Raw genomic sequence first — 12,487 nt, forward strand, 5'->3', positions numbered from 1 at the left:
AGAGGGCAGGCCCTCCGTCTCAAAGAGAGAGCTGACACATGCTGCCCAGGGCTGGTGTTGGCTTTCTGATGGGTGTTCTGAGCCTGAACTATAGCATTTATGGCCTGAATCTTGGGATCTTTTTGTGTCTTTCACATTGTAGTAGTGGTAAATAAAAATTCCTATAAATGCTTCAAGCCACTTAGGCAGTGAAATGGGGGAGTGTGGAGAAAGGTGATGTTTAAGTACAAGGCAAAGAGCTGACTTCCCTAAAGCATGTATTAGCAGCATGTGGCTAAAAATAGCCACCTGTTCCATGTCGGATTCCAAATTGGAAGAGCTCTTTACATACCAGATTCAAAAAAGCATCTGTCTCCCGGTAACCATGGAAACAGGCATCCCTGAATAAATGTGGAGAGATGTTTTCAGAATGGGGCTGGGAAAGGAAGTGGACAAGACAGCCTCTGGATAAGGGGTGAGGCTTTCTGTTCCTCCCCTGGGTTGAAGCCTTATCTTTCTTTCCTACTTCCCAGCCCTTCTAATTTTGCACAGTCATTGGTTCTTATCTTCTCTGAAGAAATAGCTTCTATAGTTAGTGCCTGTCCAATGGGCTAGACAGGGAGAGGAGACGGGGAGAAGGGTCAGACATTCCCACTGGCATGAAGAGATGGGATGGGAGGCCAAGCTGCTTGGGCTCAGAATCTCATGTATGCTATATTGTTCTGCTGTTTGCATATATCCTTTGTCAATGGTCCCCTTAAAATGTATTTGTCCCTTCATGTTAACTATATTAAGTGCTGTGGGTCTGTCTTCTTGTTTCTATTGCTTTGTATCCTTTGTCAACTCCTTGAGGGCAGGGAGTCCTCTTTCTAATTCCACTTATAGCATGAAAACACTCCTCCAGTCTGTCAGTGTTGCTTGCACGATACAGCAGCATAAAATTCTCTTAGGACTCGGAGTCCTACCCCAAAGCCGTATTTAGCTTTCCACCTGCCAATTCTTAGAATCCCCAATTCTGACAAATGGTTGAATTGTATTAAGCAGGACTCTGTTGTCACAGGTCCTCCTTGAAGACAATTGTAAGTTATAAATAAGACCACTCCAAACCACTGCTCACAGTAAGTGCTCTTAAGTGTATGAATGAATGTAAATGACTAAAGATGCTTGGGATGACCTTGGTGATGAGGGCAGAAATGTAAGGAAGAAAAAGAAGCCAGCATTCCCTGAGTGTGTTCTCTCAGGGAGAGAACACACTCTGCCTGAATAAGAGAGAACACTTATTCTCCTGAATAAGAGAGAACACTCTCTGTCTGAATAAGACAGACATTTGGCCCCTGGAGAGAGAGGATTAAAATCAGATTACTAGTCAGGTGAGGAGTCACCAGATGCTTCCTGAAGACGTAGTCAGGAGTCCCTGCAGCATTCCTCAGATCTTCACTGTACAAAATCTGCAAACTATCTAGATTCCTCTGGGAAGAACTCTCCACGAGCACATAGTTCTAGATCCTGGCTAATAAGGCTGTTGAGCATCTCTTTTCCCTGGTATTCTCCCCATCGCCCTCTTTCTTACCTGATGAAGAAAATAAGATATTTATTGAGGATCTACACCTATGTGTCCCCCTCAGTGCATGAAGGTCCAGGCTTGGCAGGCGTGGGACCATTCATTCACTCACTCACTCATTTAACAAATCCCTCCTGAGAGCTACCATGTGCTGGGTGCTACATGGCCCCTATCCTCATGGACCTTACCTTAGGAAAAGGATGGGACATCATTGTTATTGTGGTGACGGTTCCTGATGATGATGATAATCGCCCCAGCTATGCAAGAGCAGTGCACAAGGCAGCCCAGTTTAATGCATAAGTATATTAACTATATTTTCTTATCTTCTCTATTCTTGATGCTCTGGCACATGGGGCCCAGCTGATCCTGCAGAGAGTGACTCTCCCGGGACTAGCTGATTCCTAGAGACAGCAAATAACTCCCCTGTGAGTGTGCCTATCATATGCAAACCTACCAACCCAGAGCCCAGAGCTGCCTACTACCTCCTTCATGGAGCTCTCACAGGTTGAGCCACTATCTCCTGCCATAATCCCCCAGGGCCAGGTACCAGGCAACTAGGGGCAGTCCCTACACCTGTGAGGTCCCTGAAATTACTCAAACTAGTCAACCCGTGTGGCCTGCTTACCCTGTTTCACCCATTCCTTCCCAGGAAAATTGCAATAAAGGCTCTTTCCCATGCTTTCCCCTCACTCCTTTGCCTTCTGACCAATCCTGGGGCTTCCTGTGTGGCCCTGCATGGTGTGGAGTGCCCCCTTGAAAACTGTAACAAACTATCTTTTCAACAGCGATCGTCTCCCGGTCTGTTGGCCTCATCATACCTGAATAATAATAAAAACTATGTTTTGAAACAATAAGAGCTCAAACTCTGGAGTCAGGTCTCCTGGATTCAAAGTCATCTCCATCATTTACTGGCTATGGGATACAGTCTCAATTTTTCATTTCTACAACAGAAACAATAATATCTAGCCTGTTGGGCTGTTAGGAGGATTAAATGAAATAACCCATATAAAGCACTTAACCTACAGTAACTGCCATATGTGAATGTTAAATAAACAGGAGATCTAGATTTATATTTGGGAGCAAAAAGAAGGCAGAGCTCATGCCTTTTTGAAGTCTGTAATCAATGGAACATTCTAGAATCTCCAGAGCCTTCCTATTCGTTATCTTTTCTGGTCCTTATAGCTCTGAGAAGATGGATGGGTAGGTGGGGCACCCATGTTTTACAGACAAGGAAATTGAGACTAAAAGAGCAGTAGCTAGTCAATGGAAAAGGTTGGACTAGAATCCAGCTCTCCTGACAACTAGTTCTTTCTCCCAGGCCAGATGTGGTGCATATGAGGACTTGGCAGTCAGACAGACCAGGCTTAAAAGCCAGCTCCACCGCTTCTAAACCTTGCACATGCTGAGGCAAGTTGGAGATCTCTTAAGTTTCCATTTCATCAACTGTTGAAAAGGGAAAAATGATTTTTTCACTTATTATTTAACTGAGATTTTTTAGAGGAAATTTAATCAAAGCTGGTTAGGGCATGGGGAAATGAGCATTCGCCTATACTAAGAGCTCTCTTATTTTCCCACAAAGAAAATCGCAAATACAGAAAAAGCTTTCTGCACAGGGTTGTTCATCCCAACATTACTATCTAAATATAATTTGAAAGCAAATGACATATTCAATAACAGGGAAATAGATAAATAAATTGTAGTATAACCACAGAATGGGATAATATACTGCCATTAAAAATAAGGTTTAGGGCTTCCCTGGTGGCGCAGTGGTTGAGAATCTGCCTGCCAGTGCAGGGGACACGGGTTCGAGTCCTGGTCTGGGAAGATCCCACATGCCGCAGAGCAACTAGGCCCGTGAGCCACAACTACTGAGCCTGCGCATCTGGAGCCTGTGCTCCGCAACAAGACAGGCCGCGCACCGCGATGAAGAGTGCCCCCGCTTGCCGCAACTAGAGAAAGCCCTCGCACAGAAACAAGACCCAACACAGCCATAAATAAATAAATAAAAACGATGTTTACTAATAAGAGCCTGCTGTATAGCACAGAACTCCACTTCGCTGTACGGTAGAAACTAACACAACATTGTAAAACAGCTGTACCCCAACTGAAACAAAGAAACCCCAGTGTTTACAAAGTTCATGACAAAAACTGTATTCACAATTAGGTCAATAAATCATGCCTCATGTTGTTTCATTTTCATCAAAGTCACACAAAGATTAAAGAGGCAAATAGTGCAACAAGCCTTGCTGGAGAAAACAAGTTACCCCCCTCATTCCCATTTCCCAGATGCAACTATTTTCAACTCCTTTAGCTGATTATTTGGTATTTTCTTTTTTACGTCTAAGTAATAATATTTTATTGTTCCTTCTTGATTTTTTTAAACTCAGAGAAAGAGGCCAGAAAGAGACGAGGTCTCCCTCTGCCTCTTTTATCGATTTCACTTTGCTGGAATAATTTCTTACCAAAGTGCCCATCCTTCAGGAATGTCGTAGATGTTCTCACTCCACCATATAAAATGTACAAGTAAGAAGCAAGCATTTCTGTCCTAATGTTTGCAAAGTATGAAGTAACATGGGAGATATGTTTCTATTTTAATATTGAGTAAAAAGGGATTTCACTTGGTGTGGTTCCAATTATACACCCATGAATAAAGGGTCAGGAGGAAAACAACCACTACTATATTGAAGGTAGTTTGTGGATGGAATAATTATGGGTGATGTTTTTCTTTTTTTCATATTTTCCAAAATTTCTACGATGATCATTTCTTTTATTGTGGATAAAAATCTTTGGTTCTAAAAAGATGAAAATCCTATTTACTTCTGTTTTTTTTTTTTTTTTTTTTTTTTTTTGCGTTACGCGGGCCTCTCACTGTTGTGGCCTCTCCCGTTGCAGAGCACAGGCTCCGGACGCACAGGCTCAGCGGCCATGGCTCATGGGCCCAGCCGCTCCGCGGCATGTGGGATCTTCCCGGACTGGGTCACGAACCCGTGCCCCCTGCATCGGCAGGCGGACTCTCAACCTCTGCGCCACCAGGGAAGCCCCTATTTCTTACAATTGTTGTAAGGCCATACTCACATGGAGCCTGGTACATATTAACTGGGGACCCCAGGAATGGCAGTTTCCTTTCCTCTGACCATTCCTGTGGCCTCTGCTCCTTTTTGAATGGATGAAGAGGTGGACACTTGTAGTCAGATCCAGGAATGGATCATCAGAAGGCTACTGAACTGCTATTGGAATTTGACACAGCAGCATCTGATTAGAAAACCCAAAAAGAAAGAAAAGGGAACATTCCTACCCTGTTGGTGGGAATGTAAATTGGTGCAGCCACTATGGAGAACAGTATGGAGGTTCCTTAAAAAACCAAAATAGAACTACCATATGATCCAGCAATCCCACTCCTGGACATATATCCAGAAAAGACAAAAATGCTAATTTGAAAAGATACATGCACCCCATGTTCACGGCAGCACTGTTTACAATAGCCAAGACATGGAAGCAACCTAAAAGTTCATCCACAGATGAATGGATAAAGATGTGGTGCACATATATACAATGGAATATTACTCAGCCATAAAAAAGAAAGAAAGAATGTCATTTGCTGCAATACGGATGGACCTAAGAGATTATCATACTAAGTAAAGTCAGACAAAGACAAATATAATATGATATCACTTATATGTGGAATCTAAAAAAAATGATACAAATAAACTTATTTACAAAACAGAAATAGACTCTCAGACATAGAAAACAAAGTTATGGTTACCAAAGGGGAAAGTAGGGGAGGGATAAATGGGCAATTTGGGATTAACAGATATACACTACTATATATAAAATAGATAAAAAACAAGGACATACTGTATAGCACAGGAAACTATATTCAATATCTTCTAATAACCTATAATGGAAAAGAATCTGAAAAAGAATATGTATATGTATTATATATATGTGTGTATATATGTATACACACACACACACACAACTGAATCACTTTGCTGTACACCTGAAACATTACAAACCAACTATACTTCAATAAAAAAGGAATCAATCCAAAACAGAAAATTTAATAATATTTTCTCTTTTAAAAAAGTAAGAAAGAAAAAAAGAAAACCCAGAAAGACATTAGGGTCCAGAGTGTGGGCATGGCCAACAGGAGACCTCAGCCACCCGAACCCAGGTCCACCCCAACGTACTGGTGACTCAGCCCAGCACTGGCAGCTGGGGAGGGAGGAACAGGCCTGGGCAGGTGAAGGGCTGAGGTTTGTGGGGGAGAGGATTGGCTGAGAATGGGGTGCATGGAAAGGGGTGCAAAGGAAGTTGATACTAACAAGGCTCCTCAGGCCCGGAAGAGGAAGTAGGCAGCTCAGTGGCTCGTTCCCCCAGAAGCAAGCCCTGAGGCAAGAATTCAAGGGCAAGGAGTTCATTTAGCAAGAGCAGGAAACACTGAAGAAGTGCAGCAGGGACCGGGAAGCCGACAAAGGTGTCATATTAAGCAGCTACTACTGTGGGTGACCGGAGCATAATCTTATGGGGAAATTCCGGGAAATGGTGTGGAGCACACACCTGGCTCTCTCCCGTCCGAGGGGTGAGGATGACAGGCCATGATACACAGTCCCCTTCTGTCGCTGGTTGAGGGCTGCTCCTGGGGGACATTGATTCCCTGGCATTATTGGCCTGGTGTGCATGCCCAGAGCACCTTTCTGTGGCCTCTGAAAAACTCAAGCGAATCGCAGCCTGAGGGAGAGGAGCACGCTGACGTGGTAAGGCCGAGGGGGCAGGCCCTACTGCCCTTGGGTGGAAGGTACCACTTCCCATCCAACGGGTTAGTAAAAGTTGTTTTTCCTCCCTGTAGGATGGTCATATAATTTATTATCCAAACTAGGACACTTACAAAGTGAAAGGGGACACTATTAAACTTGATGCTGGGACAACAGGTATAGATGGGGACAGTCCAAGCACACCAGGTATAGTCACACCATCTCTCTGATGTCCTCCTGACCTGGGACAGTAAACTCTCTCCCTTTTGCTTTTATGTAAACAAGCCCCAAAGTGACAAAAACAACTCAGGGAAAGGGTAGCTAAAGTATTAACTAATGTTGCTGGATATACAACGAAGACTAGGGAAGATGTAAGGGAGTCATTCATTTATTCATTCGCTCACTCATTCATCAAACACTAAGAATCTACTCTGTCCCAGGCACTGCTCTAGACTTGGGGGCCATAGAGATGATGAAGACAGCATTCCTGCCCACAAGAGATTTATCATCTAGCTGTGGAGACAGATATACAATCAAATAAATTACAACATAGTGCATGGCTGCAATTGAAACCTCTTCCTAAATCATACATGGATCACAATAATAGCACTGGGAAGAGAGTGACGTGTGTTTGTGTGTGTGTGTGTGTGTGTGTGTGTCTGTCTGTCTGTCTGGAAAGGCTTCCTGGGGAAGATGAAATGTGTGCCTAGAAGAATAAAAAGTTTCTCCAAGAATAAGGAGAAGGGCTTCTATGCAGAGGATATAGCATATATATAGGCAAGGATGCACAGAACAAATATTTAGTTGGACACCTATTATGCCCCAGCGTTGTTCCAGACCATGGAGAATGCTAGATAACAAGGTTCCTCTGTTCAGATATTTGTACACCAGTGGTTACAGCAGCATTATTCACAATGGCCAAAAGGTAGAAATAATCAAAATATACTTCAACAAATGAATGGATAAACAAAATGTGGTATATCCATACAGTGGAATATTATTCAGCCATAAAAAGGAATGAAGTTCTGATACATGCTACAACACGGATGAACTTCGAAAACATTATGTTGTGAGATAAGCCAGACACAAAAGGACACACATTATACAATTCCACTTATGTGAGGTACTTAGAATAGTTAAATTCCTAGAGACAGAAAGACTAATAGGGATTACCTGGGGCTGAGGGGAGGAGATAATGGGGAGTTACAGTTTAATGGGTACAGAGTTTGTTTGGGATGATGAAAAAGTTCTAGAAATGTGTAGTGGTGACGGTTGCACAACAACATGCATGCACTGAATTGTACCCTTAAAAATGGTTAAAATGGTAAATTTTATGTTATGTATATTTTATCAAAAATTTTTTTGCAAGATTCCTGTTTTCATAAACCTTATATTAGAGGAGACAGACAAAAAACAAATGGAGAGATAATAGACCCAATCATTACAGATTATGATAAGTACAATAAAGAAAAAAGCAGAGGGATAAGATAAAGTGACCAGGGGAGTTTATTTTAGTGTAGTGAACATATCATGTAAAGGTACAGTTAGAAAATAAAATCAAGAGAAGGACGGTGGGAGATGGGGCTAGAAATTAGGTGGGAGCCAGTGTTCACATTATGGAGAACGCTGTTTGTCATACCAAGGTGTTTGGCTTTATCCTGAGAACCAATGAAGGCTTTTAAGAAAGGCAGTCGTGTGGTTGGCTTTGGCCCCCACAGTCGGGAAGTGCTGGTGGGTGAAGCCAGATGTAGGAACACCGCTGTAGGAGGCTGTTTCCCCTATTCTCCATCAGAGATGAGGAAGGCCTCAGCTCGGGTGGTGGCAGAGGACGAGAGTGGAGAAGCCTTCCAGAGTTAGAATCGGCAAGCCCAGGGAACTGGTCAGGTATGGGAAGAGAGGGACAGGAAAGAATGCAGGTTTCTGGTCTTGAGACTGGGCGGATGGTGGTACATCAGCTAAGCGAGGGATCAGATCCAGAGGAAAAGACGATGAGTTTAAAATTGAACGTGTTGTGTCTGCAGGGCCTGGGAGAGCCATTGATAGCCATTGGCCCTGAAATGTGAGAGTGGTTTGAATCAGAAATATAGATCACGGAGTCATAAGCCTTGAAAATCTCCCAGAAGAGAGTGCAGAGTGGGAAGAGGAGAGAGCCAGAATCAGGATCCTGGAGAACGCCTAATACCGAAAAACTGAGAGATGAAGGGGAAACAGAAAATGATGATGAGAGAGACAGGTCATCAGGAGTGAGAAATAGTCACTGAGGAGTCCACTTTGTAGTGGCAGTTCGGAGGTCCTTGGAGATCTTTGAGGATTGCACAAGGTACCAGGGTGAAGCCCAGTTGTGACCAGAAGAGCAGTGAATGGGGAGAAGAAAGTAGATGCAATGCATGTGGACCAGTCTTTCCAGAAACTTGACCGAGAAGGGAAGGAAAGAGATGGAGGAATAGGTGGAGGTGTGGGGTGAAGGGAGGTTTTTGTTTTTTAAAGAATGGTAATGTCTTTTTTAAAAAATGTGTCTTGAAATAGTTGTGAATTTCTATGTCTACCCATCTATATATTCAAAACCATAAGTTCACGTTAATACCTTCAGTTCCAATCTAATACCACAAGTTTCATTCCGGCCTTTCCCCTTCGCTTATTTGTAACTCTTTTCTCCAACGGTGAGGAACCTAGCTCTCATTATCTGCAATATACTTACATTTGCTCACTTCCAGTATACATGTAAAGGGGTTTCAGAATTGCTACTCATACTCTTGTGAGAAGTAAATATACTAGTTAGAGGATGATATCTGTATATAGTTCATTTTGTCTTTCGCCTTAGAGTATATAGTCAAATGTTGGTTTTCAAATTACTTGGGTTGGCTATGTTCTTCCCCACCCCCTTCAGTATGGTTATATATTCATTTCTAATAGAGTTAGGTTCAGTCATTACTGTCTGTATTCCATCTGAAGTTCTGTCGACATCCTGGTTGATAGTCTTTCTGTATTACTGGAGGGCATGTGAAACATTACCATGGTTTAAGAGTCAGAACTATACGAAAAGGACTTCTCAGAGAACTGTCACTCCCCTATCAACCCAAATACCCCTCTCCCACTCCATGAAGGGAGTGGGGAGTTTTAAACTTGTTTGTATACTGAGGAACAGGACTCCAAGGAGATGGGAGAGTACAAGCTACAATTGAGAGAAAAGGGTTCATGACGGAGAAAGTCCCCTATAAAAGAGGAGGAGAGGGCTTCCCTGGTGTCGCAGTGGTTGAGAGTCTGCCTGCCGATGCAGGGGGCGTGGGTTCGTGCCCCGGTCTGGGAGGATCCCACGTGCCGCGGAGCGGCTGGGCCCGTGGGCCATGGCCGCTGGGCCTGCGCGTCTGGAGCCTGTGCTCCGCGACGGGAGAGGTCACGGCAGTGAGAGGCCCGCGTAACGCAAAAAAAAAAAAAAAAAAAAAAGAGGAGGAGAGATTATCTCCTGAGAACAATGGTGGTGGAGGAGAAGGCAGAGTGGAGAGAGGGTGGCTGTGAGTGGCAGGACAGAGCAGGGAACGAGGAAGGCTACTAACAGGGTCAGTCCAAGATGGGGCTCTGTAGCGGGTGTGGAGAAGGAGGCTTGTGAGGATGGCTGGTGAGAGGCTAGTTCCTGGAGTCCAGGCTGGATCAAGACAGAGCAAGGTGGAGGGCGGCTGGGAGATTAAAAGATGGTCTGTGGAGAAGAATAAAAGGTGGGGTTGAAGAGGTGGATGTTTTCATTTTAATTCCAGAAGCGGAGCCACCCAGAATGATGACACCATTCATTCATTCAACAAAGATTAAGTATACATTCTCTGCCAGACATTGCATTTAGTTGGGACAATGCTTCCTTGGAGCTAATATTCTTTCCTATTAATGACACTATTTATGAAGTCCCAACTATGTGCCATATATTGTATTAACTCTTCAATCCCACAGCACCCATTGATACAGGTTCTAATATCATGCCACACGGAGGCACAGAGCGCCCAAGGTTACACAACTTGAAAACGGCGGAACCGTTAAGGCAGACTGCCTCCTGCGGGCATACTATGAACCACAACGCTGAAGTGTAGAGGTGAACTTGGATGCCTGAAGTAGAGATGTAGGTGTCAATCAACTGGGAGACCTGGGAATCAGGAAAGTCTACTACGTGGATGCAGAAATCAGCCAGGGTGGGGCAGGAATTGAGGCAAAGAGGAAGACTGTGTGTGAGTCAGGTGTCAGCTGAGGGGGTCATGGCCTTCCTTATTCCTTCCTCCACAGGCCTCTCAGCCCCGAGGATATGTCAAGTCTATCCTTAGCTGAAGGTGAAGCTCTATCCACACTTGTCAATAGAGATAAGGCTTGAAGCCAGTAGTTCTCAGACTCAGCTTTGGGGCCTCTCAGTCCTGGTGTCCCTCTGACCTGGCCCCACTAGCTGTTGGATTCAGGTTGACCCCAGCCCTCTCTAGGCATGGGATCCTGGGAGCAGTTTCAGGGTCGACAAATGGTAACAGTGACTGAAATCATTCTCTTGAGTTGATCCCCTAGTTCAGACCTGGTTTCTGGACTCATCCCCACCTGCCGGCCACCATCTAGATCTACTTCGACTCCTGGCTGCAAGTCTTCCTGCCCATTCTGGTATTACCTGAGTGCTGAATGGGGACTCCCTGTGGCCTGCATGAGTGTCTCAGTGTAAGGTTTCGAAAAAACAGACCTGGAAGGTGGTATATGAGCCCATAGTTTGGACACTCACACCCCAGTTCTTTGGAGAGTACCATAATGGCCCTGGGAAGGAAGGTTACCACTGATGCCTTGCTTTCCTCACATTGGGGCCACCCTCCCTCCCTTCCTGAGCATCTCTGGGCTGATTCATACCCTAGTGCTTCAGCACTGTTGAAGCAACATTTTCTGCATCCTCCCTCTGCGCCCTGCAACCTGCCTTCCTCTGCGCCGCTAGGTTTGCCCTGCCTGCATCTTAGCTTTCTTACGTGGGTCAGCTTAAACAGTCCTTGCTCTGTAAAACCACTCCTGGCCTGTAACAGGATGGGATGCACCTACTGTATGTTTCCTGGCGGGTGGAACTTCTCCATCCTCACACTCATCAGTCTCCACTGTAATCCCTGGGCAGATGTCCTTCTTCTCCACTAGGCTGGACGTTGCTCTAGGGCAGGGCCTAGGGTGTCTTTCTTGCCATCATTTCCCCAGCACTCCACACACAGGGGCTCAGTACACTTTGATAGATGAATGAATTGCATGTGTGCGTGTATGTATATATGTATGTATGTATGCATGTGTGAGTGTGTGTGTGTGTGTGTGTGTGTGTGTGTGTGTAAGGAGGACTTAGGGTATGAGTTTCTGGAATTCTGAGTAGAACTCTGCCAGCCAACGAACAGTTCACCTCATTCCTGCTTTTATCGCTCTTCCCAGTGTAAGCAGCTTTTGCCAGGAAAAGGCTCTTTGCAGGAAAGTGCTCTTTGCAGGAGGCACTCCTATATCTTGTCACTAACCTTAAGCCAGACACCCCCATGCTCTACTCATCTCCAGCCCTAGCACAACTTTCAAATCTTTTGATCACACAATATTTTGCCTAACTTGTTGGTTCTTTCCGATGATCAAAGAAGTAGAAATGAAGAATAAGTAATTAAGAGATGGGGATTTCCCTGGTGGCACAGTGGTTAAGAATCTGCCTGCCAGTGCAGGGGACATGGGTTTCATCCCTGGTCTGGGAAGATCCCACATGCTGCGGAGCAACTAAGCCCACACACCACAACTACTGAGCCTGCACTCTACAGCCTGCTAGCCACAACAACTGAGCCTGCATGCTGCAACTACTGAAGCCCGTGGGCCTAGAGCCCGTGCTCTGCAGCAAGAGAAGCCACGGCAATGAGAAGCCCACACACTGCAACGAAGAGTAGTCTCTGCTCTTCATAACTAGAGAAAGCCCATGCCAAGCAACGAAGACCCAACGCAGCCAAAAATAAATTAATTAATTAATTAAAAAAAAACTGTAATTAACAGATGACCAGATCTCTTCCCTAGCTTCCCCTTCAGTAATCTCGTGAACAAACTACATGAACAAGATAGCATCTAAAGAAAGATCACAAGGTGTCCACAAGCCGGTAAACAAGCCTGCACATAGTGGGAGATGGTGATGACCTTGAGCCCCTAACTCAATGATTAAGATTACTTCCCCGTTCCCCTTTAAAAG

Source organism: Orcinus orca, chromosome 13 (genome assembly GCF_937001465.1).
Source record: "Orcinus orca chromosome 13, mOrcOrc1.1, whole genome shotgun sequence".
Lineage (NCBI taxonomy): Eukaryota > Metazoa > Chordata > Mammalia > Artiodactyla > Delphinidae > Orcinus > Orcinus orca.